The sequence below is a fragment of the Oncorhynchus tshawytscha genome, linkage group LG02 (assembly GCF_018296145.1).
Source record: "Oncorhynchus tshawytscha isolate Ot180627B linkage group LG02, Otsh_v2.0, whole genome shotgun sequence".
In the NCBI taxonomy this organism is placed as follows: domain Eukaryota; kingdom Metazoa; phylum Chordata; class Actinopteri; order Salmoniformes; family Salmonidae; genus Oncorhynchus; species Oncorhynchus tshawytscha.
The window spans coordinates 42,197,359-42,224,494 of record NC_056430.1 but is presented as its reverse complement, the minus strand read 5'-3'; positions in this window follow the sequence as shown (position 1 = coordinate 42,224,494).

The window sequence follows — 27,136 nt, the reverse complement described above, 5'->3', positions numbered from 1 at the left end:
GCACAGATCTGGGGATGGGTACCCCAAAACTTCTGCAGAAAAGAAGGTCCAAAAGAACACAGTGGCCTACATCATTCTTAAATGAAAGAGGTTTGGAACCAAGACATCTCCTAGAGCTGGCCGCCTGGCCAAACTGAGCAATCGGGGGAGAAGGGCCTTTGTCAGGGAGGTGACTGATGGTCACTCTGACAGAGCTCCAGAGTTCCTCTGTGGAGATCAGGGAACCTTACAGAAGGACAACCATCTCTGCAGCACTCCACCAATCATCCCGTTATGGTTGAGTGGTCAGACAGAAGCAACTCTTCAGTAAAAGGCACATGAAAGCCTGCTTGGAGTTTGCCAAAAGGCACCTAAAGTCTCACAGACCATGAGACAAGATTCTCTGGTCTGATGTAAACAATATTGAACTCTTTGGCCTGAATGCCAAGCATCACTTATGGAGGAAACTTGGCAACATCCCTACGGTGAAGTATGATGGTGGCAGCATCATGCTGTGGGGGATGTTTTTCAGCGGCAGGGACTGGGACACTAGTCAGGATCGAGGCAAAGATGAACGGAGCAAAGTACAGAGAGATCCTTGATGAAAACCTGCTCCAGAGCACTCAGGACCTCAGACTGGGGTGAAGGTTCACCTTCCAACAGGACAACGACTCTAATCACTCAGCAAATACAATGCAGAAGTGGCTTCGGGACAAGTCTCTGAATGTCCTTGAGTGGCCCAGCCAGAGTCTGGACTTGATCGAACATCTCTGGAGAGACCTGAAAATAGCTGTGCAGCAACCTGACAGAGCTTGAGAGGATCTGCAGAGAAGAATGGGAGAAACTCTCTAAATACAGGTGTGCATAGCTTATAGCATCATACCCAAGAAGACTTGAGGCTGTAATCGTTAGCAAAGGTGCTTCAACAAAGAACTGAGTAAAAGGTCTGAATACTTACACTACCGTTCAAAAGTTTGGTGTCACTTAGAAATGTCCTTGTTTTTTAAAGAAAAGCACATTTTCTGTCGTTTTAAAATAACATCAAATTGATCCGAAATACAGTGTAGACATTGTTAATGTTGTAAATGACTATTGTAGCTGGAAACGGCAGATATTTTTGGAATATCTACATAGGCGTACAGAGGCCCGTTATCAGCAACCATCACTCCTGTGTTTCAATGGCACGTTGTGTTACCTAATCAAAGTTGATCATTTTAAAAGGCTAATTGATCATTAGAAAACAGTTTTGCTATTATGTTAGCACAGCTGAAAACTGTTGTGCTGATTTAAAGAAGCAATAAAACTGGCCTTCTTTAGACAAGTTGAGTATCTGGAGCATCAGCATTTGTGGATTTGATTACAGGCTCAAAATAGCTACAAACAAAGACTTTCTTCTGAAACTCGTCAGTCTATTCTTGTTCTGAGAAATGAAGGCTATTCCATGCGAGAAATTGCCAGGAAACTGAAGATCTCGTACAATGCTGTGCACTACTCCCTTCACAGAACAAAACAAACTTCACAGAACAAACTGGCCCTAACCAGAATAGAAAGAGGAGTGGGAGGCCCGGTGCACAACTGAGCAAGAGGACAAGTACATTAGAGTGTCTAGTTTGAGAAACAGATGCATCCCAAGTCCTCAACTGGCAACTTCATTAAATAGTACCCGCAAAACACCAGTCTCAACGTCAACAGTGAAGAGGCGACTCCGGGATGCTGGCGTTTGATCAGAAATACAGTGTAGATATTGTTAATGTTGTAAATGACTATTGTAGCTGGAAACTGCATATTTTCTATGGAATATCTACATAGGCGTATGGAGGCCCATTATCAGGAACCATCACTCCTTTGTTCCAATGGCACGTTGTGTTAGCTAATCCAAGTTGATCATTGTAAAAGGCTAATTGATCATTAGAAAACATTTTGCAATTATGTTAGCACAGCTGAAAACCGTTATTCTGATTAAAGAAGCAATAAAACTGGCCTTCTTTAGACTAGTTGAGTATCTGGAGCCTCAGAATGTATGGGTTAGATTACAGGCTCAAAATGGCCAGAAACAAGGACCTTTCTAATGAAACTTGTCAGTCTATTCTTGTTCTGAGAAATGAAGGCTATTCCATGCGAGAAATGTCCAAGAAACTGAAGATCTCGTACAGAAAAAATGAAAAGATGCCAGAGGAGTGCTTGTCGCCATCTGTCAAGCACGGTGGAGGCAATGTGATGGTCTAGGGGTGCTTTGGTGATGGTAAAGTGGGAGATTTGTACAGGGTAAAAGGAACCTTGAAGAAGGAAGGCTATCACTCTATTTTGCAACGCCCTGCCATACCCTGTGGACGGCGCTTAATTGGAGCCTATTTCCTCCTACAACAGGACAATGACCCAAAGCACAGCTCCAAACTATACAACAACTATTTAGGGAAGAAGCAGTCAGTTGGTATTCTGTCTGTGCTGGCCACTCCATTATAGTCACCAGATCTCAACCCTATTGAGCTGTTGTGGGAGCAGCTTGACCATATGGTACGTAAGAAGTGCCATTAAGCCAATCCAACATGTTGGAGGTGCTTCAGGAAGCATGGGGTGAAATCTCTTCAGATTACCTCAACAAATTGACAACTAGAATGCCAAAGTTCTGCAAGGCTGTAATTGCTGCAAATCGTTCTTTGAACGAAAGCAAAGGACACAATTATTATTAAAATTTAAAATCATTATTTCTAACCTTGTCAACGTCTTGACTATATTTCCTTTTCATTTTGCAGCTCATTTCATGTATGTTTTCATGGAAAACAAGGACATTTTTAAGTGAGCCCAAACGGTAGTGTATGTAAATGTGAGATTTAAAAAAAAACGTTTTTATAAATTAGCAAACATTTCTAAAATCCTGTTTTTGCTTTGTCATTATGTGGTATTGTGTGTAGATTAATGAGAGAAAAAAACATTGTAATACATTTAGAATAAGGCTGTAACCTAACAAAATGTGGAAAATGTCAAAGGGTATGAATACTTTCCTAAGGTACTGTATATACTGTATTCTATTCATGGCTCATCCTATATAACTACTGCTGTACACACCTTTTCTATTCAAATATTGTCTATACACCCATTATATGTGTATATACTGTATATATATGCCGGTCTCTGACATTGCTCCTACTGATATTTATTTATTTTTCTGGATAATGTGTGTATTGTTTTTTGTTGCTGGTATTACTGCACTGCTAGAGCCAGAAACACAAGCATTCTGCTGCACTTGCGATAACATCTGCAAATCTGTGTACACGACCAGTAAACTTTGATTTGATTTTGCATGCCACGCACAACATAAATACTGTAGCTCTGATGGCTAAACTCTAACACAACTTGGCAGACCTGTGCATCAAGTTAAAAATCTTCTCTTTCTCTCCATAAACGTTGCTCCCTTGGCTGGCCCAGCGGTGTGTGGTTTTGCTGAGGTAGGGCTAGAAGAGCAGGGTTCGGGGGAACAACAGTGATTGTTCTATCTCTGACTAACATTGCTACTGTTTGGGCTGTGGTTGTTGTTCCTCCTGCATGGCCTACTAGGGGCACAGCTGTTCCTGACAATGAAGTTGTTGACTACTCTTTATAGATTTACCATAGACAATACAAATAGCAGAGTAGCCCTTTCCTGGTGTTTATTTCCACTTCAAATGTAGTTGGTGATATCCTTTTGAATTAGGCGTTGAGGGAGACTGAGTGAACACCTCTTTGCCGTAGGGACTAACTCCTTGATTGGGAAAAGTGAACCTTTCTTCTCCTGGGTCTATCTACTTGATTGGGAAAAGTGAACCTTTCTTCTCCTGGGTCTATCTACTTGATTGGGAAAAGTGAACCTTTCTTCTCCTGGGTCTATCTACTTGATTGGGAGAAGTGAACCTTTCTTCTCCTGGGTCTACCTACTTGATTGGGAGAAGTGAACCTTTCTTCTCCTGGGTCTACCTACTTGATTGGGAGAAGTGAACCTTTCTTCTCCTGGGTCTACCTAATTGATTGGGAGAAGTGAACCTTTCTTCTCCTGGGTCTACCTAATTGATTGGGAGAAGTGAACCTTTCTTCTCCTGGGTCTACCTACTTGATTGAAGTCCTTTTAGAATTCTTCTGTGGCGTATTGTTCTCCTCACGGATCATAACACTGTTATGCTTCTTTTTACTTCAATCGTTTCTCTCGTTCTGCTATTTTGAGGACTTAATGTGTATTTTTTCCGTTATAAAAGTGGCAGTGTAGACAGGGCCTATGATCAAACAAATTATCTGGCAAGTCCAAATTAATTGTCACAAAGGAGTGTATTACTGGAAGCCATTAAGAGAAGCACAGACTTTGGGGATAAGGTTTGACAGTGTCTGTAGGCTAATTTGACAGGAGACCAATGTTGTGACGGGAGCATATAATTATCTAGCAGTAAAGTAAACAACAATGTTTCCTCTCTCAGCAAGCAGAGTGCCTTGTCACACATACGGTTTGAAAATGCAGATTGCTACAGCTCCATTTCTCAAACACAGATCGAAAGGGTGAGTGAGAGAGAGAGAACGAGAGAGAGAGAGAGAGAGAGGAGAGAGAGAGAGAGAGGAGAGAGAGAGAGAGGAGAGAGAGAGAGAACGAGAGAGAGAGAGAGAGAGAGAGAGAGGAGAGAGAGCGAGAGAGAGAGAGAGAGAGAGAGAGAGAGAGAGAGAGAGAGAGAGAGAACGAGAGAGAGAGAGAGAGAGAGGAGAGAGAGAGAGAGAGGAGAGAGAGAGAGAAGTGGGGAAATTGAAAGACAGGGCAGAGAGCGAGAGAAAAAGAAAGAAGCAGAGAGTGAGGGAGAGAGAAAGCAGCCACTGAAGTAGAGCCAAGTCCATTATCCAAACCACCTCAGAGATTCAGAGATCAGCTTGAACTCAATTATCAGTGACTGGTACCGCTGAGCTTATTAGTAGAAAAATACCAAAACAAACTAGACATTCAACTATGTTATTTACTGCTCCTTGGTTGTCCAAATCAGCATGTTCTTATAAAGTTATTATCCTCCTCCCCTTGGATGACTGGGTATAGAGGGAAGCACTGTCTCTGTAATTGGGTGTATTTGGTTCAATCTGCAATATTCTTTTCCCCCTACATCCAAATTTTTCTCTCTCTCCAGCCCTTTCTATTTCTCTCTCCACCCCCCTTCTCTCTCAATTAAATTAAGTTTAATTCAAGGGGCTTTATTGGCATGGGAAACATGTGTTAACATTGCCAAAGCAAGTGAAGTAGATAATAAACAAAAGTGAAATAAGCAAAAAAAATGAACAATAAACATTACACTCACAGAAGTTCCAAAATAATAAAAACATTTCAAATGTCATATTATGTATATATACAGTGTTGTAACGATGTGCAAATGGTTAAAGCGCAAAAGGGAAAATAAATCAATATTAATATGGGTTGTATTTACAATGGTGTTTCTTCTTCACTGGTTGCCCTTTTCTTGTGTTATTTTAATAACACACTGTGTTATTTCACCCAGTAGATATGGGAGTTTATCAAAATTGGGTTCGTTTTCAAATTATTTTTGGATCTGTGTAATCTGAGGGAATATGTATCTCTAATATGGTCATACATTTGGCAAAAGGTTAGGGAGTGCAGCTCAGTTTCCACCTCATTTTGTGGGCAGTGTACACATAGCCTGTCTTCTCTTGAGATCCAGGTCTGCCTACGGCGGCCTTTCTCAATAGCAAGGCCATGCTCACTGAGTCTGAACATAGTCAAAGCTTTCCTTAAGTTTGGGTCAGTCACGGTGGTCAGGTATTCTGCCACTGTTAACTCTCTGTTTAGGGCCAAATAGCATTCTAGTTGCTCAGTTTTTTGTGAATTCTTTCCAATGTTTCAAGTAATTATCTTTTTGTTTTCTCATGATTTGGTTGGGTCTAATTGTGTTGCTGTCCTGGGGGCTCTGTGGGGTCTGTTTGTGTTTGTGTACAGAGCCCCAGGACCAGTTTGCTTAGAGGACTCTTCTCCAGGTTCATCTCTCTGTAGGTGATGGCTTTGTTATGGACGGTTTGGGAATCGCTTCCTTTTAGGTGGTTGTAAAATTTAACGTCTCTTTTCTGTATTTTGATAATTAGCGGGTATTGACCTAATTCTGCTGAGCATGCATTATTTGGTGTTTTACGTTATACACTGGGGATATTTTTGCAGAATTCTGCATGCAGAGTCTCAATTTGGTGTTTGTCCCATTTTGTGAAGTCTTGGTTGGTGAGCGAACCCCAGACCTCACAATCATAAAGGGCAATGCGTTCTATAACTGATTGAAGTATTTTTAGCCAGATCCAAATTGGTATGTCGAATTTTATGTTCCTTTTGATGGCATAGAAGGGCCTTCTTGCCTTGTCTCTCAGATCGTTCACAGTTTTGTGGATGTTACCTGTGGTGCTGATGTTTAGGCCAAGGTATGTATAGTGTTTTGTGTGCTCTAGGGCAACGGTGTCTAGATGGAATTTGTATTTGTGGTCCTGGTGACTGGACCTTTTTTGGAACACCGTTATTTTGGTCTTACTGATATTTACTGTCAGGGCCCAGGTCTGGCAGAATTTGTGCAGAAGATCTAGGTGCTGCTGTAGGCCCTCCTTGGTTGGTGACATAAGCACCAGATTATCAGCAAATAGTAGACATTTGACTTCAGATTCTAGTAGGGTGAGGACGGATGCTGCAGACTGTTCTAGTGCCATTGCCTATTCGTTGATATACAAAGTCAGTACTTTGTAGAGCCACCTTTTGCAGCAATTACAGCTGCAAGTCTCTTGGGGTATGTCTAGCCACTGGGTATGTCTAGCCACTGGTATTTTTTCCCATCCTTCAAGGCAAATCTGCTCCAGCTCCTTCAAGTTAGATGGGTTCTGCTGGTGTACAGCAATCTTTAAGTCATACCACAGATTCTCTATTGGATTGAGGTCTGGACTTTGACTAGGCCATTCCAAGACATTTAAATGTTTCCCCTTAAACCACTCAACAGTTGCTTTAGCATTATGCTTAGGGTCGTTGTCCTGCTGGAAGTTGAACCTCCGTCCCAGTCTAAAATCTCTGGAAGACTGAAACAGGTTTCTCTCAATAATTTCCCTGTATTTAGCACCATCCTTCATTCCTTCAATTCTGACCAGTTTCCCAGTCCCTGCCGATAAAAACATCCCCACAGCATGATGCTGCCACCACCACGCTTCACTGTGAGGATGATGTTCTCTGGGTGATGAGAGGTGTTGGGTTTGCGCCAGACATAGCATTTTCCTTGATGGCAGAAAAGCTACATTTTAGTCTCATCTGACCAGAGTACCTTCTTCCATATGTTTTTCTGGAGTCTCCCACATGCCTGTTGGTGAACACCAAATGTGTTTGCTTGTTTCTTTCTTTAAGCAATGGCTTTTTCTGGCCACTCTCCCGTAAAGCCCAGCTCTGTGGAGTGTACGGCTAAAAAGATACTCCAATCTCCGCTGTGGAGCTTTGCAGCTCCTTCAGGGTTATATTTGGTCTCTTTGTTGCCTCTCTGGTTTATGACCTCCTTGCCTGGTCCGTGAGTTTTGGTTGGCGGGCTTCTTTTGGCAGGTGTGTTGTGTTGCCATATTCTTTCCTTTTTTATTAATGGATTTAATGGTGCTCCGTGGGATGTTCAAAGTTTCAGATATTTTTTTATAACCCAATCCTGATCTGTACTTCTCCACAACTCTGTCCCTGACCTGTTTGGAGAGCTCCTCGGTTTTCATGGTGCCCCTTGCTTAGTGTTGTTGCAGACTCTGGGGCATTTCAGAACTGGTGTATATATACTGAGATCATGCGACAATTAGATTGCACACAGGTGGACTTTATTTAACTAATTATGTGACTTATGAAGGTAATTGGTTGCACCAGATCTTATTTAGGGGCTTCCTAGCAAAGGGGGTGAATACATATGCACGCACCACTTTTCCGTTTGTTATTCTTTCGAATTTTTTTAAACAAGTCATTTTTTAAATTTCACTTCACCAATTTGGACTATTTTGTGTAAGTCTATTACATGAAATCCAAATAAAAATCCATTTAAATTATAGGTTGTAACGCAACAAAATAGGAATAACACCAATGGGGATGAATACTTTTGCAAGGGACTGTATACGCTTGAAGAGGGTGGAGCTTAAGCTGCATCCCTGTCTCAACCCACGGCCCTGTTGAAATAAATGTGTGTGTTGTTTGCCAATTTTAACAACAGACTCTCTCTCTGTCCCTCCCTCTCCCCCCTCCCTCCCTCCCTCTCTCTCTCTCTCTCTATCTATCTCTCCTTCTCAACTGAATAGGTTTAATTTTATTTCATTACAAATGCCAGCAGCATACCACCCTGCATACCATGGCTGGCTTGCTTCTGAAGCTAAGTGGGGTTGGTCCTGGTCAGTTCCTGGATGGGAGACCAGATGCTGCTGGAAGTGGTGTTGGAGGGCCAGTAGGAGGCACTCTTTCCTGTGGTCTAAAAAAAATTGCCCAATGCCCCACACTGCCCTGTGTAGGGTGCCGTCTTTTGGATGGGACGTTAAAACGGGTGTCCTGACTCTCTGAGGTCATTAAAGATCCCATGGCACTTATTGTAAGATTAGGGTGTTAACCCTGGTGTCCTGGCTAAATTCCCAATCTGGCCCTCAAACCATCACAGTCACCTAATAATCCCCAGTTTACAATTTGCTCATTCATCCCCCTCCTCTCCCCTGTACCTATTCCCCAGGTCATTGCTGCAAATGAGAATATGTTCTCAGTCAACTTACCTGGTAAAATAACAGATAAATAAAATAAACAAAGATTGTATCAGTGCAAGATAATGATTTCTGCGATTGAGAGTGTGTATGTTCTTATACATGGGTCAACTATAGTTCATATTCTACATGTTTCACACTGTAATATTCTGTATGCTCCAGAACTGAGGTTTGAGTGAAAGCATTTCCACAGTGCAAGGTCCCTGCAACTCCATTGAATAATTGCTTAAATTCTTATCTTTATCAATTTATCTTTTCAATAAATAATAACACGTTGGATAAAAACATGTTTTATTTTCGAAAAGCACTATGGACTATACGTGTACAATGTGTCCGCTGTGAAAAGAAGTCACGCTTCCTTTCTTTCTATTGGCCTTTCTTTCTCTCCTTCCCCTTTCTGTGTAACCTCACTCTTTTTTTCTGTTCCTTATAGAGCTTTACTCAACTCTTCTTCAAGGGCTCTGTACTACAGTACATCTTGTTGAGTAATTGTGTATTCATTCTTTGTCACAGAGACAGAAAGGTGTTTGGTTGTTATGGTTGACAACCTGTTTCTGATACAATGCAGATAAATGACAGAACATGGACATTTGAATCTGAATGTTATTTTTTGTAATGGAGTTTAGGTTTACTCCTAACGCCAGTACTGCCTACCTGTACTTCATCTCTAATATTATCTTATGAGTGCCAGAAGGTGGCCGTGCGGTTAAGGCTGCACCCCTCAGCGCATGTATGATTCCTCCACCTGTGTGGGTACGAATCCATGCACCTATTGGCCCTACTACTTTGTGTCTCCCTTCTCTCAGTTTAGCCTTAATTTCATACCAAGGTTATTGTCGTAAACACGACTTAGTAAACTGAAATAAAATAATGAAGAAAAAAAATTTTAAAAACCGAGAGCGAATGCGGAGCATGAGCTTGAATTCATCTCAAGTACTGTACATTGCTGGAAAGCAAATGTATTTGTAGTGTCAGAAGATGGCAGCATATGTGGAATGGAGATAAAAGGGGAAGACCCAACCAACCTTAAAGATCATCTGAACAGCTCCCACAAAGAATTTCCGTGTAAAGAAAAGGTGATACAGCTATTTCTTTATTTTTGGAATTCGGTCAGGAGTTGACTCCTGGTATCGTATGAACACACATAAGACATGGAAAATGTGTACAGTTGCAGAAAATGAGCTTTAAAACAGCTAAATGTTCTCTCTGCCAGCTAGAAGTGTGTGAACAGCTTGAACAGTTTGGGGTCACATGGGTTGCGAGGGGTTTGCTGCTACGCCAATAAATTACAATATCCATACGGACCTTTACCGCCTACAGATGTAGGATATTAATTTGAGCCAGTTTTCTACAGCAGGAAAAGAATCCTGCGGAAACAGGATATGTGAATTATTTAGTGGATTATAATTCATGGGCATTTTCGTAGGGGTTGAGAAGAGAAAATAAAGTCCGAAATGTAAAAGTGTAAATTACAAACTTCAAAAGCCTTTTTAAACCTCAAATACACTACACGTTTAACATTTCCTGCATTGGAGGAACATTCTCCTGCAACAGGGTGATCAAATTAAGATCCTACATCTGTAGGGAATTTGTGTGACTGGACCTTCTCAAATAGTACTTGAGTACCCCTGCTATAGGCCGACAACACATGAATGTCTCTTAGCCTCCCATGCACGCTACTTTTAACACTAAAGCGGAAACAAAATAACATAAAAACTAAATAGAAATGTGTTTATCAAACTGAAACTGAATAAAAAAACAAGTAAATGAAGTCTGAAAACTAACTGAAACAAAACTGAATTTCAAATGAAATGTCAAAAACGAATAGAAAGTCACTAAACTATAATACCCTTGCTTCATACTGTCCCCGTAAATAAATAATAAAAATAATAATTATGATCATTGTAATTCATCTCCTGCTCTCATCTGGTAAAGAACATGTCTATCTGCTCATGCTTGGAAGTCAAAGCAGTGGATGTTGTGCAACACTCGGTCTCTGTCTCCAGTGAAAGATGTGTGTGTGAATGTTATAATGTGCTTGTTGTAATGCAGCATCGACAACACTGTATCCCGAGTGAGGAGAGGTTTCACCGCTCGAGTGTCTGCATGACGCTTGAACTCATTTAGCTGAACATATGGAACGTGTCATCACGTTCCCCCACTGTGGTTCCTATAGTTCCCTTCCCACTACAGACTCCAGAGTGTGTACACACTTTTCATGTTTCATCTACAAACCACATGTACAGTAAATCACACTGGCACAGGAGGAGAACAAACCAAGCTGCTGTCTGCAAAGGTACCATAGAGCATTCACCAACCCATCTACTGTATATACATGGTTCTGTGACAGGTTCTGCCTACAAACGCTCAAGTTGACTGCAATTAGAATTTTAATTGCAAGCTGTAGGGCAGATAGCTAAGTGCAGATATGGCAGAGAGAAAACCAGGGTTTATTTGCATATGATTTCAAATGCAAATGAGAGTGTGATACATCAGGGACAGTGAAAAATATATAATTATTACTCCTTTGGATGTGTTCATGTCTACCACAATATATTTGATTATATCAACAATGTTAGTGTTTGGATTGAGATAGCCTACTTTTGTTGCCAGCGGTTGTCAGTGGTCGCTCCATAAAGATTAAAATGTTGACCATGATAATGTAATGCAATTTCATATTAAGAACAATACGTTTCACATTATGTATAAAGTAACATTATGACCTCTGGGGAAGTCTTTGGAAAGTTATTGAATTTCCAACAGAATAATAAACCTACTAAGCAACATTACACCATGTACCTGACCTCCAAGAATGACCCATGCATGAGAACCTGCCAGTCCTAGATCACGTTGGAGGCCTACTGAAGTCTGTTAATACAGTTCAGAAGGGTTATGCCTTATCACGGTGTTGGCAGCTCCAGTAGGCCATCAGACTGAGCAGAGAGTGATACCAGGCCGGCACCATAGAAGGATTCGAGTGGGAAAAGCCTGTCTAAGACCACATGGCCGTTCAAGAGAAATGGTAGAAAAATGGTTTCTAATTTTTTTCCAGCTGACTCCTCCTGTCTTCTGTGCACCTATCATTCAGGGACAGTGTCAGAGAAATTACGTAGAAAATATCAAAACCTGATTCAAGAAAGAGAAGTGAAAATCACGGGCCATTATCCTCCTTCTTCTGCATCTTTTGTTATTTTTCTCCAGTAGCTTTCTCAAGCAGCCACTCTTTTTTTCCCTGGGCTACACCGTATGACACGAGTGTGAGAAATCCTGTGCGTGAGCGTTTCCATGGGACCGCTTGTATCTATCTTTCAGAAATATAGAGACCTATTTCCACTTTCCATTGAGAATCCTTCTCTGCTGTCTGTGTGCCAGGTAAATATATAGCCACAGCATTGATGGATATCACATCTCTACTGAGAAATTGGTTTTGGAAAGTAGCCTGATTGGATGGATGGTGGAGGCCCATTGGCACTTACATTAGTTATCATATGAATAACTATAGGTGCAAACATGAAGCATACAGATCTTTACTAGGCTAGGGGGAGTATGGATAAAAAGTATAATTTCTCACAAGCAGTCACATTGCCACAGAAAGAACTGGGATAACTTTCAGTGAGACATCCAGTACATACATTCTGCAGCTGTGCATCTCCATTGTTTGCTAGTCTCCAACAGAGCTACTGTATATGGCTCTCCACAACACACTCCACAATTCAGTCATCATACTGTAGCATTCTCCATGGCGGGGGTTTTATAAACTGCTTACAATGATTATTCAGACTTGCATAAAAGCTTACCTTATGCCATCTAGGAAAAGTCACAGAAATAGTAGTCCTCCAGGTGCAATACCATGTACATACCTAATCACAGAAATAATGATTCATTATATTAATTAATTAATTGATATTGAAATTCCTCATTGCAATTCTTAGTTTAAGCGGTACTATTTCTGGTCAAAAGTAATGCACTTTATAGGGAATAGGGTGCCATTTGGGACACACAGTATGTTGATTTTCTCCTGAGTGGCACAGCGGTCGAAGGCACTGCATCTCAGTGCTAGAGGTGTCACTACAGACCCCGGTTCGATACTGGGCTGTATCACAACCGGCCGTTATTGGGAGTCCCATAGGGCGGCACACAATTGGCCCAGCGTCGTCCAGGCTAGGGTTTGTCAGGGGTAGGCTGTCATTGTAAATAAGAATTTGTTCTCAACTGACTTGCCTAGTTTAATAAACGTTAAATAAAACCTAAATAAGTGAGTTTTAAGAACCTCTGCAGGGATGTATTCTCCATCTCCCTCAGGCTAGCCTCTTCATTAGCTTATTCCCATCTTCCAATCACAACACTCCTCAAAGGAAGGACTAGATAACATTGTTATGTGCTCAGTGTTCTGTGGATCAAGAGAACAGCTTTGTAAATTACATTGTTCTATATGCAAATCGATTTACCTAAAGCACATTAGTGCAGATTCGTATTCATAATCCAAGTGGTTAATACCAAATTATTATAGTTCTTCAGTTCCCAAGAGAATAGAAAAGCAATGGTGGGGGGGGGGGGTACAGGGGCATCATGCACCCCCAAAAGCTGAGGGGGCACAAAGTACTTGAGGATGGCTTGGGGTTGGATCATATTTTAAACACCTGAAACAGATTTTTTTCTGCAATCTATCTAGTTGTTATGCTTAATTTGATTAAATACATTTGTATTTTTCTGCATATCTAAGAATACATCTGGAGCTGTCTGTATCCCCCTGATCTGTGTCTCTTTTTTTAAAGAAAATAAATATGCTTCTCTGCATCTAAAATGTGGGTAAAAGATTGAAAGGAATGTGAGTCTAGCTCAGTTATCGCTTGCTTTTCTAAAGCCTACCAACATTGCCAGCAGGCATGCCAACTAATACAGGTAGACAAGCTAGCTACTCTAACTTGATTGATAGCCCGAAATTGCTTTTTGGTAGCTCTGCTGAACAAAAATAAAAATGCAACGTGCAAAGTGTTGGCCCTATATGTTTCATGAGCTGAAATAAAAGATCCCAGAAATTTTACAAATGCACAAAAAGCATATTTCTCTAAAATGTTGTTCACAAATTTGTTTACATCCCTGTTAGTGAGCATTTCTCCTTTGCCAAGATAATCCATCCACCTGACAGGTATGGCATATCGATAAGCTAATTAAACAGCATGATCATTACCCACGTGTACCTTGATGTGGGGACAAAAAAAGGCCACTCTAAAATGTGCAGTTTTGTCACACATCACAATGCCACATATGTCTCAGGTTTTGAGGGAGCATGCAATTGGCATACTGACTGCAGGAATATCCACCAGAGCTCTTGCCAGAGAATTGAATGTTAATTTCTCCAACATAAGCCACCTCCAATGTCATTTTAGAGAATTTGGCAGTACGTCCAACCACTGGGGAGCCAGGCCAGGACCACCCCATCCAACTTCTTCACCTGCGGAATCGTCTGAGACCAGTCACCCGGACATTTGATGAAACTGAGGAATATTTCTGTCAAATAAAGTGCTTTTGATTGGCTGGGCCTGGCTCCCCAATGGGTGGACCTGGCTCCAAAGTTGGTGAGCCTATGCCCTCCCAGGCTCACCTATGGCTGCACCCCTGCCCAGTCATGTGAAATATAATTAATTTATTTCAATTGACTGATTTTCTTATATGAGCTATAACTCAGTAAAATTATTGAAATGATTGCATGTTTTATTCAGTATAGTTATGAGGTTTGGAGATTGGGAACCTACAGTGCCTTCATAAAGTATTCATACCTCTTGACATATTCCACATTTTGTTGTGTTACAGCCTGAATTCAAAATGTATAACTTTTTTTCACCGATATACCCCATGATAACAAAGTGAAAACATGTTTTTATACATTTCTGCAAATTTATTGAAAATTACATACAGAAATATTCCATTTACATAAATATTCACACTCCTAAGTCAATACCTGTTAGAATCACCTTTGGCAGCGATTACAACTGTGAGTCTTGCTGTGCAAGTCTCTCAGAGCTTTGCACACCCGGAGTGTACAATATTTGCATTCTTTAAGCTCTGTCAAGTTCAGTTGTTGATCATTGCTAGACAGCCATTTTCAAGTTTTGCCATAGATTTTCAAGACGATTTAAGTCAAAACTGTAACTAAGACACTCAAGAGGATTGTATATCATATTGGTAAACAACTCCAGTTTAGATTTGGCCTTGTATTTTAGGTTATTGTCCTGCTGAAAGGTGAATTTGTCTCCCAATATCTGTTGAAAAGTAGACTGAACCAGATTTTACTCTAGGATTTTGCCTGTGCTTAGCTCTATTCCGTTTCATTTGTTAGAAAACTCCCTAGTCCTTAATGATTACAAGCATACCCATAATGCAGCCACCACCATGCTTGAAAATATGAAGAGTGGTACGCAGTGATGTGTTGTGTTGGATTTGTCCCAAACATGATGCGTTGTATTCAGGACATAAAGTTAATTTCTTTGCCACATTTCTTTGTAGTTTTACTTTAGTGCCTTATTGAAAACAGGATGCATGTTTTATAATATTTTTATTCTGTAAAGGCTTCCTTCTTTTCACTCTGTCATTTAGGTTAGTATTTTGGAGTACCGGTAACTACAATGTTGTTGATCCATCCTCAGTTTTCTCCTATCACAGCCATTAAAATCTGTAACTATTTTAAAGTCACCATTGGTCTCATGGTGAAATCCCTGAGTGGTGTCCTTCCTCTCTGGTAACTGAGTTAATTAAGAAGGAAGCTTGTATCTTTGTAGTGACTGGGGGTATTGATACACCATCCAAAGTGTAATTAATAACTTCACCATGCTCAAAGGGATATTCAATGTCTGCATTTTACCCATCTACCAATAGGTGCCCTTCTTTGCAAGGCATTGGAAAACTTCCCTGGTCTTTGTGGTTGAATGTGTATTTGAAATGTAATGCTCGACTCTGGGACCTTATATATAATTGTATATGTGGGGTACAGAGACGAGGTGGTAATAAAAAAAAATCTTGTTTAACACAATTATTGCACACAGAGGGAGCCATGAAAATTATTATGTGACTTGTTAAAGCACAGTTTTACTGGTGAACTTATTTAGGCTTTCTATTACAAAGAGGTTGAATACTTATTGACTCAAGAAAATGTTGTTTTTCATTTGTAATTAATATGTAAAAATGTCTTAAAAACACCCGGGTGGCGCAGTGGTTAAGGGCGCTGTACTGCAGTGCCAGCTGTGCCACCAGAGACTCTGGGTTCGCGCCCAGGGTCTGTCGTAACCAGCCGCGACCTGGAGGTCCGTGGGGCGACACACAATTGACTCCTGTGGCGGGCCAGGCGCAGTGCGCGCTAACCAAGGTTGCCAGGTGCACGGGGTTTCCCCCGACACATTGGTGCGGCTGGCTTCCGTGTTGGCTGCGCTGTGTTAAGAAGCAAGCTTGGTTGGGTTGTATATTGGAGGACGCATGACTTTCATCCTTCGTCTCTCCCGAGCCCGTACGGGAGTTGTAGCGATGAGACAAGATAGTAGCTACTAAACAATTAGATATCACGAAATTGGGGAGAAAACGGGGTAAAAAAAAATGTTAAAAACATAATTCCACTTTGACATTATGGGGTATTGTGACACAAAAGCTAAATGTAATACATGTTTTATTCAGGATGAAACACAACAGAATGTGGAAAAAGTCCAGGGGTGTGAATACTTTTCTGAAGGCACTGTATCTGGTCAGGCTAAAGCCAACTTCATAAGATGTATAGGTGTGTCACGCCCTGGCCTTAGTTATCTTTGTTTTCTTTATTATTTTGGTTAGGCCAGGGTGTGACATGGGTAATTTATTGTGTTTCGTCTTGTCTAGGGGTTTATTAGATTAATGGGGTTGTGTTCAGTTTAGTTGTCTAGGAAAGTCTATGGTTGCCTAGAGTGGTTCTCAATCAGAGGCAGGTGTTTATCGTTGTCTCTGATTGGGAACCATATTTAGGCAGCCATATTCTTTGGGTATTTTGTGGGTGATTGTTTCCTGTCTTTGTGTTTTATGCACCAGTTAGGACTGTTACGGTTTTCACGTTTATTGTATTTGTAGTTTGTTCATGTTTTGAGTTTTTGTCCCCGGTTCGCCTGCACAGCCCAGTGTGGGCTATTCCACCTCGCCGCACTGGCAGGGTGACCGGGAGCATTCAACCAGGTAAGGTTGGGCAGGCTCGGTGCTCAAGAGCTCCAGTGCGCCTGCACAGTCCAGTCTATCCAGTGCCACCTCCACGCACCAGCCTTCCGGTGGCAGCCCCCCGCACCAGGCTTCCTGTGCATGTCCAGAGCCCAGTACTCCCTGTTCCTCCTCCCCGCACTCGCCCTGAGGTGTGTGTCCTCGGCCCAGTACCATCAGCGCCGGCACCACGCACCAGGCCTACAGTGCGCCTCGTCTGTCCAGAGCTGCTGGAGTCTCCCGTTTGTCCAGAGCCACCGGAGTCTCCCGTCTGTCCAGAGCCGCCGGAGTCCCCCGTCTGTCCAGAGCCACCGGAGTCCCCCGTCTGTCCAGAGCCGCCGGAGTCCCCCGTCTGTCCAGAGCCGCCGGAGTCTCCCGTCTGTCATAAGCCACCAGAGCCGCCAGTCAGCCAGGATCCGCCAGAGCCGCCAGTCAGCCAGGATCCGCCAGTGCCGCCAGTCAGCCAGGATCCGCCAGAGCCGCCAGTCAGCCAGGATCCGCCAGAGCCGCCAGTCAGCCAGGATCCGCCAGAGCCGCCAGTCAGCCAGGATCCGCCAGAGCCGCCAGTCAGCCAGGATCCGCCAGAGGCCGCCAGTCAGCCAGGATCCGCCAGAGCCGCCAGTCAGCCAGGATCCGCCAGAGCCGCCAGTCAGCCAGGATCTGCCAGAGCCGTCAACCTGCCTGAGCTACCTCTTAGTCCTGAGCTCCCTCAGTAATGAGGCACCCCTCAGTCCAGGTGGGCCCTTGGTTAGGGTTACTAGGCCAAGGTCGGCGGCGAGGGTCGCCACCCAAAGGACGCTAAAAAAGCGGACTAAGACTATGGTGGAGTGGGGTCCACGTCCCGCGCCAGAGCCGCCACCGTGGACAGACGCCCACCCAAACCCTCCCCTATGGGTTTGGGTGTGCGGCCGGGAGCCCGCACCTTTGGGGGGGGGGGTATACTTTTCTGAAGGCACTGTATCTGGTCAGGCTAAAGCCAACTTCATAAGATGTATAGGTGTGTCACGCCCTGGCCTTAGTTATCTTTGTTTTCTTTATTATTTTGGTTAGGCCAGGGTGTGACATGGGTGATTTATTGTGTTTCGTCTTGTCTAGGGGTTTATTAGATTAATGGGGTTGTGTTCAGTTTAGTTGTCTAGGAAAGTCTATGGTTGCCTAGAGTGGTTCTCAATCAGAGGCAGGTGTTTATCGTTGTCTCTGATTTGGAACCATATTTAGGCAGCCATATTCTTTGGGTATTTTGTGGGTGATTGTTTCCTGTCTTGTGTTTTATGCACCAGTTAGGACTGTTACGGTTTTCACGTTTATTGTTTTTGTAGTTTGTTCATGTTTTGAGTTTTCTTATTAACAAAAACGAACTATAACCACGCTGCGTTTTGGTCCGCCTCTCCTTCCCAGGAAGAAAGCCGTGACAAGGTGGCTAGAAGTATTACAGAGAAACAACACATTATATTATTATTTATGTCTTTTTTTTTAGATAGGACAAATATGAGGGTGCCCCTCTTCCCCCTATGGGCATGATGTCTCTGAGGGTACATGAATGACACTTGAACTGGTTATTGTCCTTATATTGATCCAACGTTAAAGTATTCACATACTGTAGGTTCTCAGATTGCAGTGTAATCATTTGCGCATCTGTGGATATCTTTTTAAAACCTATTACATATTAAACTAAAGTAAATCTATTGAGCACCTATTGCATATTAAACTAAAGTTAATCTGTTTTATATCAGGTACCTATACGTATTAAACTGTTGCCTAATCAGCCATCAACAGCAGAGCTTGCCATTTCCACACGGCCAATTGCTTCTCTGACTTGTTGAAAATGGTGTTTAATTTCGAAATGTCACCCTCATACATATGTATGATATGGCCTTTTGTATTAGCTGAGAAACAAGAGATACAGCAGCATCTGTGTGTTTGCATTTCCCTCCGATATTAGTGTATTCTAGATAACAGAGTTCAGAACGCAAAATGTAGCTTCTGAAGTTATCTACTAGATAAAGTGAGGGGTCAAGGCACTACGGCGATCAATGGATTATTAGTGACAAAGACACGTAAAAATATAGCAATAAAAGTAGCACAATAAAATAAAGACAGTGAAACAGGTGCAGTGAATTATTGTGATATGATGCTTTTGTGCCTTTTTCTCGCTTGTTAACACTAAAGACGGACTCTCTACAGACAAAACCAGGAAAGTAGTATAAACTCTAGTGCCCTCAGCCTCTCCCGACAAGACGGATGCAAAAAAATCTGTGGGAGGGGAGAAAGTGGAGAACTGCCTTTTTGTACCTCTTTTGTATAACCCTGGTTATTTAATGGCTCCTGCGGTCACCCTATAAAGCTGTTTAAATGAGGTAAGATGGTGGTGTCAAAGGCCTGATAACTAGGTCTGCCTTCTGCACCGTTTCCCTTCCTGAGAGTTCTCAGGTAAATGTTAAATGAGGTTCTCACCACCATCTACTATTATGTGGTTCCACGATGCTGTATGCCAGGAAGGATTCACACAGCCTGGTTCTTGGGCCAATTTAACCTGTCAGAACCACTGTGAACTGCTTGGTTAATAATGAGGGTCTTGCAGGCTGTAGTTGTTCTCTCCTATGCTTTTTTAGTGCTTTGTCTTTAGCTTTTGAGGATGTAATGTACTGTAGTTCAGCCAACCAAAAACATTCCCAGGAAATGAGTTTTTAATGCTTTAAAAAAATGTTGCATAATAGTTTTATCTTGGGAATTTAGTCATATTTTACCATAGGATATGTTTAGTTATGTATTCATTTATTCGGCAGGTCTGTTCCCTGATTCTTTCTGCCATCACCGAACTGAAGGCAGCTAATGGACTTCTATTCAGTCAGGGGAGAATCATTGGAGGGAATCGATTTCCTGATGTTCCTCTGAATGTTTAAATTGATATTTAAATGTCAGCAGCCACAGGAGCACATCAATACCGAGATCATCAGAAGAATGCACAGAAAACACCAGGATAAAAAAGAACGAGCTGTCTGATGAATAAACACATTGAAGATGGCAGAACTGTTCAAAACTCAATAGGTCTCCAGGGTCAGTTGTCTGTCTTAGAGCCCACACACTCATAAGCTCCACCATGTACCTTTATTCACAAACAAACAACTGACCTGAGATGACCTGACGGCGATCCTTGCAGGATTGAAACATAGTTTGCTTGTGAATAAAGGTATGTGGTGGAGCTTACGAGAGTGCAGGCTCTATTTCTTAAAAACTAAAAGGATGTGCTTGTGATCACACTTGACTCGGTTGTCTGTCGTCCCAGCAAACCAATATTAGTTAGGTTGCAGCAAATGTTCTCAGAACACAAAAACGGTCCAGTCGTGCTGATGATTATACAATAGTTGTATAACACATTTGCCTGATGTTGCAAGAATGTTACCAGTACATATTTAATCGGTTCTTTAAGGGTTCCTAGAATGTTTAAGTAGGTTGTGGGAACAGTCTTGTGGGAATATTGTGGGGACATTACAAAGGATAAACTGTCTAGTTGTGCAGATGAATATGCAATGTTTATTTTCAGGTGCAAAAAACATTCTCTTGATTATACAAGAACGTTCCCAGAACACATTTTTTATGTTCTTTAAAAGTTACTAAACACTGTGGGGATATGGCAAGAGATATAGTTGAAGTCAGAAGTTTACATACACCTTAGCCAAAATACATTTAAACTCAGTTTTTCACCATTTCTGACATTTAATCATTGTAAAAAGTCCCTGTCTTAGGTCAGTTAAGATCACCACTTTATTTTAAGAATGTGAAAGGTCAGAATAATAGTAGAGAGACTGATTTATTTCATCACATTCCCAGTGGGTCCGAAGTTTACACACACTCAATTAGTATTTGGTAGCATTGCCTTTAAATTGTTTAATTTGGGGCAAACATTTTGGGTAGCCCATTCCTCCTGACATAGCTGGTGTAACTGTGTCAGGTTTGTAGGCCTCCTTGCTCGCACACGCTTTTTCAGTTCTGCCCACAAAATGTCTATAGGATTGAGGTCAGGGCTTTGTGATGGCCACTCCAATACCTTGACTTTGTTGTCCTTAAGCTATTTTGCCACAACTTTGGAAGTATGCTTGGGGTCATTGTCCATTTGGAAGACTCATTTGCGACCATGCTTTAACTTCCTGACTGATGTCTTGAGATGTCCACATCATGTTCCTGCCTCATGATGCCATCTATATTGTGAAGCGCACCAGTCCCTCCTGCAGCAATGCACCCCCACAACATGATGCTGCCACCCCTGTGCTTCACGGTTGGGATGGTGTTCTTCAGCGTGCAAACCTCCCCCTTTCTCCTCCAAACATAACAATGGTAATTATGGCCAAACAGTTCTATTTTTGTTTCATCAGACTAGAGGACATTTCTCCAAAAAGTATGATCTTTGTCCCCATGTGCAGTTGCAAACCGTAGTCTGGCTTTTTTATGGCGGTTTTGGAGCAGTGGCTTCTTCCTTGCTGAGCGGCCTTTCATGTTATGTCGATAAAGGACTCGTTTTACTGTGGATATAGATACTTTTGTACCTGTTTCCTCCAGCATCTTCACAGGGTCCTTTGCTGTTGTTCTGGGACTGATTTGCACTTTTCGCACCAAAGTACGTTCATCTCTAGGAGACAGAACGCGTCTCCTTCCTGAGCGATATGATGGCTGCGTGGTCCCATGGTGTTTATACTTGCATACTATTGTTTGTTCAGATGAACGTGGTACCTTCAGGCATTTAGAGATTGCTCCCAAGGATGAACCAGACTTGTGGAGGTCTACAATTATTTTCTGAGATTTTTGCTGATTTCTTTAGATTTTCCCAAGATGTCAAGCAAAGAGGCACTGAGTTTGAATGTAGGCCTTGAAATACATCCAGAGGTTCACCTCCAATTGACTCAAATTATGTCAATTAGCCTATCAGAAGCTTCTAAAGCCATGACATCATTTTCGGGAATTTTGAAGCTGTTTAAAGGCACAGTCAACTAAGTGTACGTAAACTTCTGACTCACTGGAATTGTGATACAGATAATTATAAGTAAAAGAATCTGTCTGTAAGCAATTGTTGGAAAAATTACTTGTGTCATGCACAAAGTAGATGTCCTAACTGACTTGCCAAAACTATAGTTTGTTAACAGGAAATTTGTGGAGTGTTTGAAAAATGAGTTTTAATGACTCCAACCTAAGTGTATGTAAACTTCCGACTTCAACTGTAGGTTCCCAAAACACTAAAACTGTCCTGTTGTGCTGACAGTCAGATTATGTTTGTATCAGGGTGCATAAAACATTCCTATGATGTTTCAAGAATGTTACCAGAACAGCTTTTCTGAGTTATTTTAAAGGTTCCCAGAACAATGTAATTAGGCTGTGGGAACAGTGTGAGTACATTACAAAAGAAAAAATATGCTCAGTTGTGATGACATTCATACAATGATTAAATTAGTTTGCACAGGACATTCCCTTAATGTTTTAAGAATGGTGACAGAAAACCCGGTCCAAGTACTTTAAAGGTTCCCAAAACATTTCATTAAGTTATAGGAGTTGTCTGGGTTGTTGCAAGAATATTATAATCTTGTGATATTCACATATTGTATTGGAGGTTGCACAGAAATTTCACAAAATGTTCCACAATTTCCAAATATGTCAGTTGTTATGAAGTTCATAACATATGTTTAAGATTTAACATAATATTCCATTGGTGTTCACACAATATACATTGTACCTTGTATTGGTGGTCCTCAGAACATTTAAAGAACATTTAGAAAATATTATATTTAAGTTTTACATAATATTACCACAACATTGTCAGCATGCACATTTCTAGTTCCTTAAAGCATAAGAAACGCGGTTGGAATAAATCACCATTATGTTTCTCTCCTGATCACAGCATTTAACCATACAAACACAACCATATTTTTTACATTTCATATGTTAACAATCTACACCTAAACCTGCAATCTTCAGATCTGTAGCCAGATTATTAGTCTTCTAGCCACCAGGAGATTGCATGATTTGTTTCTGTCTATGAAGATATGGTAATATGGTCAATGAGAACAAAGAACACAGTTTCTTAGTTCTTCAAATCCTCTTCATGTCCTGTGTAGGCTACTTGTAACTAGGGGTGTGAACTTTTGAATGAAGTTGTAAAAAATTAGGTTTACCTCACATAATTAAAATCACAGTGCAGTAATCAGAAAACATATTATTTTATGTGTTATAGCCTAACTAGACTATATGGCTATAAAGACCTGGGAAAAGTTGTCTAATTTAAATAAAGCCAGAGAGGAAGAGGCAAACTTTAGGTTACTTTGGTGAATTGGCGAGGCATGCAAGATAAGACATGCAAGACATATGCACACGGTTCTGCCTGCCTCTACTCTCTCCCTCGCGCTGGCCTGCCTGCTCTTTCTCTTCACTAGGGTTTCCACCATTTACGAATTCGCCCAATGAAGTTTTGCCCCCATTCATTTTCAATAGGAGCACGCCGAGCAATGCACAGGGGATTGTGAGAAGGTGAGCGGCGTGAACCCAGCAATATAAAAAGTTAAGCTCTGCTCTACTTTACTTTATGCAAATTGCACGCGGCCACCGCTGCCGATAACGAAACATACTTCCTTCCGCCTGTCATTAGTTCCGGGGAAAGCAGAACCAAAAAGCATGGAGGAAACCCAATCATTGCTGTGTCTAGTTTTCCAATTCTATATGATTTTGCTACGCTAGAATACAGAAATAAAATCATGAGGTCAATGGCATGGAGGAGGACTGCAGAGATTGTTGTTGTTGATGGTGGGTGAAGAGAGATTTGCACAACAATGTTTGCTTGTTCTGCTAGCTAGCAATGGACATCAATCAACCAAAACCTCAACACTGCGATCAAAAACACCATTTGTAAATGTGTTGAGTAAATTAAATTGTGAAACAAAGGATATAAATCACCCACCAGTAACATGCATCATAACATTGTAAATGATACACTGAGCATGAATTTCCCATGTACTATGCTACCAATTGGATTATGGTTTCTTAACATTATGATTATCATACAGAATATTGTAGTTTATGGCTCTTTCATTATACTTGTGTTATGACATTGATGATTATAGCTCACTTCCTGTAAAATACATTGGCCTACATGCAGATGAATGGATGCACATCTGTCTTTACCCACCATCAAATCAAATCAAACTTTATTTGCCACATGTGCCGAAAACAACAAGTGTACACTTCACCGTGAACTGCTTACTTACAAGCCCTTATTAACCAACAGTGCAGTTAAAGAAGAAGAAAATATTTACCAAGTAGGCTAAAATAAAAAGTCATAATAAAAAGTAACACTAAGAATAACAATAACGAGGCTATATACAGGGGGCACCGGTGCCGAGTCAGTGTGCAGGGATACAAGCTATTTGAGGTCATCTGTAGATGTAGGTGGGGGCAAAGTGCATAGGTAACAAACAAACAGTGAGCAGCAAGTGTACAAGGGGGGGTCAATGTAAATTGAACCACCTAGACTTGGCGCTCTGGTACCGCTTGCCGTGCGGTAGCAGAGAAAACAGTCTATAACTTGGGTGACTGGAGTTTCTGACAATTTTATGGGCTTTCCTTTGACACCGCCTATTACAGTTGAAGTCGGATGTTTACATACACTTAGGTTGGAATCATTAAAACTTGTTTTTCAACCACTCCACAAATGTCTTGTTAACAAACTATAGTTTTGGCAAGTTGATTAGGACATCTACTTTGTGCATGACACAAGTAATTTTTACAAAAATTGTTTACAGACAGATTATTTCACTTATAATTCATTGTATCACAATTCCAGTGGTTCAGAAGTTTACATACTCTTAGTTGACTGTGCCTTTAAACAGCTTGGAAAGTTCCAGAAAATTATGTCATGGCTTTAGAAGCTTCTGATAGACTAATTGACATCATTTGAGTAAATTGGAGGTGTACCTGTGGATGTATTGCAAGGCCTACATTCAAACTCATTGCCTCTTTGCTTGACATCATGGGAAAATCTAAAGAAATCAACCAAGACCTCAGAAAAAAAATGTAGACCTCCACAAGTCTTGTTCATCCTTGGGAGCAATTTCCAAATGCCTGAAGGTACCACATTCATCTGTACAAACAATAGTAAGCAAGTATAAACACCATGGGACCACACAGCCGTCATATCACTCAGGAAGGAGACGCGTTCTATCTCCTAGAGATGAACGTACTTTGGTGCGAAAAGTGCAAATCAGTCCCAGAACAACAGCAAAGGACCCTGTGAAGATGCTGGAGGAAACAGGTACAAAAGTATCTATATCCACAGTAAAACGAGTCCTTTATTGACATAACCTGAAAGGCCGCTCAGCAAGGAAGAAGCCACTGCTCCAAAACCGCCATAAAAAAGCCAAACTACAGTTTGCGACTGCACATGGGGACAAAGATCGTACTTTTTGGAGGAATGTCCTCTGGTCTGATGAAACAAAAATAGAACTGTTTGGCCATAATTACCATTGTTATTAGGTAGAGGCTTGCAAGCCGAAGAACACCATCCCAACTGTGAAGCATGGGGGTGGCAGCATCATGTTGTGGGGGTGCTATGCTGCAGGAGGGGCTGGTGCATTCACAAAATAGATGGCTTCATGAGGCAGGAAAATTATGTGAATATACTGAAGTAACATCTCAAGTCATCAGTCAGGAAGTTAAAGCTTGTGGGTCTTCCAAATGGACAATGACCCCAAGCATACTTCCAAAGTTGTGACAAAATGGCTTAAGGACAACAAAGTCCAGGTACTGGAGTGGCCATCACAAAGCCCTGACCTCAATCCTATAGAAAATTTGTGGGCAGAACTGGAAAAGCGTGTGCGAGCAAGGAGGCCTACAAACCTGACTCTGTTACACCAGCTCTGTCAGAAGGAATGGGCCAAAATTCACCCAACTTATTGTGGGAAGCTTGTGGAAGGCTACCCAAAACGTTTGCCCCAAGTTAAACTATTTAAAGGCAATGCTACCAAATACTAATTGAGTGTATGTACATTTCTGACCCACTGGGAATGTGATGAAATAAATAAAAGCTGAAATAAATAATTCTCTCTACTATTATTCTGACATTTCACATTCTTAAAATAAAGTGGTGATCCTAACTGACCAAAAACAGGGACTTTTTACTAGGATTAAATGTCAGCAATTGTGAAAATCTGAGTTTAAATGTATTTGGCTAAGGTGTATGTAAACATCCGACTTCAACTGTATATAGGTCCTGGATGGCAGGAAGCTTGGCCCCAGTGATGTACCGGGCCGTTCGCACTACCCTCTGTAGCACCTTACGATCAGACACCAACATCTGCAATCCTCCTCCATGCCATTGACCTTCTGATTTTGTCTCTGTACTGTCTCAAAAATCATTCTCAGCAAATAAACGAGGTAGAATTACAATGCTCCCCACGTAACATTATTTTCCTGTTTGATCTTTTTTATTAATGTACAAATTGCCAGCTCCTTATTTTCATGTTGAGTCCTGTACCTAGAATACAAGGGTTGGATTTGCACTAAACAATTTAATGTCACAAAAATTATGTAGAAAATCCAGCCTATGGTTAGACTCATGCATTATCTACTGGTATCATTTTAAACTGGAGAGCTCACACCTGGACAAAAAAGTCATGTTAATTTGAGAAAGCAACACAGAAACACAGACAAATTGGAGACAGATCCCTTCATGCATTTTTATTGCAGAATTGTGATCTGTGCTGAATGTACATTTACACTAGTTCATCTTGTTGACAAATAAAATATGTTTAAACACTTCACTTCAATGAATCAACATTGAATTAAATAAATGAATTGATGTTAAACATCTTAGTAAGTAGGCTATTATTACTAAAGCATCATTTCAGTGGTGGCCAACCTTCCTCCACTCCCTGATCTACTGGGTGAAGAGGCTTCTATTCCAGTCTAGCAACTATTATCAGCTCATTAGGTTTAATAAGTTGAATCGGGTGTGTTAGTGCTAGGCTGGAACAGAAGATACGTCAAGATAACAAGCTAAGATAACTAGTTGTAGAATGTAACGTTGGCTAGCTAGCTAATAATCAACTCATTAGCCTACACACACTGGCCTGCTGTAGCTAGATAATAATACATAGATTTTGTACATTTTCAAAACGCATTTACCTACTTACTTGAATATGTTCACGCCACGCCTACGAAATGGCCAATCTTTTGG